Consider the following 1316-nt stretch of genomic DNA (forward strand, 5'->3'; position numbering starts at 1 on the left):
TGTTTTAATAACTTTTGCAGCTATGCATATCCAATGCTTTAGTTGTCTTACAGTTCTATTTTTGCCTTCTTCCAATTTAAAGAGGTAGTGTAAAAGTTTTTTGTTCATTAAATCTATGGATTATTAATAATTTGAAGGTAATTTTAGCATAGACAATAGGTAAATGTGTAGATAATGGCCCGTATACATAAAACCTAAGCAAATGCTTTTTCTTAAAATTTCAGATCTTTCACTCAATTCCTTCAAATAAATTTATGTGAAAGGTATGTAATTTTAAGAAAAATCAACTGCTTAGTATTTATGCATACGTCCCAATGTGTTGCTGTTGTCTCAGTTTATACAAGGCGAATAGAAAATAACAATAGTGAACAGAGTGAAAATATGAATTAGTTGAAAACAATGCAACCAATTTGAAAAGAGTGGTTACTCAATGATGTCATACTATCGGAATTCTGCTTAATGATAGCACAATTAAACTTAAATACATAATAACATATAATGCAACCTTTTTACAATAAAACGATAGACCAATAATTTACAAAACACTTTTATCTTATCAGAAATGAATAAGCTCCTCTTTTCACTCATTGGTACTACATAGTGATCACAGGTTTATTTACATACATATACAGCAGCGGCAAAAAAACGGGACACTGATAAATCGCGATAAAATTACGTTGTGTCTAAATAAAAACAAAAGTCAGCGTTCCAAACTTTGAGCAAAATTTAAGAAAGTGCTTAAATTTGTATTAAAATTTGGACGCTTTTTATTACATGTTTTAGAAAAAAATGGAGTACGCAGTTTTGGAGTTTATTGAATTTCAGTGTAAGTTTTTGCAATTTTGAAAGTGTTCTACAAAATCTTAAGCTTAGGTTTATATGGTATTTGTTAGGGAATGCACTGTATTATAGTAGATTGAAAAATTTTAAATTGGAGGATGGTTCCGTGCGCAGAAGTGGAAAACTTTTGACTGCCATTCACCTGGGAGTGGCCAGAAGCGATTCTTGTGCGTACGGTTCAAATCGCAGCTCACAACGTCCGGATATTTATATCCACGTATCCTCTGGGTAGCAACCAAACACCCGTTTGGGAGCGAGCTAAAATCCCGCCCAATGAAAAGAAAAAACAGCCTCGGATGAGACCCCCTTTTTCTAATGACAATTACTGGGGAAGGTGCCTCTGCCCGGCTGGCTGATGTCCTCGGGAAGACAAAGGCTGACATCACCGCCATCCAAGAAATGCGATGGACGGGGCAAGGTAAAGTAAGCGTGAAGCCTTGCGACGTCTACTACAGTTGCCACGTAAAGGAGCGCAA

At 35.5% G+C, this 1316-nt stretch overlaps 1 protein-coding gene across 1 annotated transcript in view; it reads left to right on the forward strand.

Annotated features, from left to right (window-relative positions):
• The window catches only part of LOC108369394 (epidermal growth factor receptor kinase substrate 8), a 503749-nt gene continuing 502433 nt past the window's right edge, over positions 1-1316 (forward strand). Inside the window, exon 1 of the mRNA XM_017624498.1 lies at positions 1-137. The gene's annotated coding sequence lies outside the window, so the exon portion shown is untranslated. The remainder of the gene's footprint in view (positions 138-1316) is intronic.

This window comes from Rhagoletis zephyria, unplaced genomic scaffold, assembly GCF_001687245.7.
Source record: "Rhagoletis zephyria isolate East Lansing unplaced genomic scaffold, Rhagoletis_zephyria_1.1 Rzeph_scaffold_00058, whole genome shotgun sequence".
NCBI lineage: Eukaryota > Metazoa > Arthropoda > Insecta > Diptera > Tephritidae > Rhagoletis > Rhagoletis zephyria.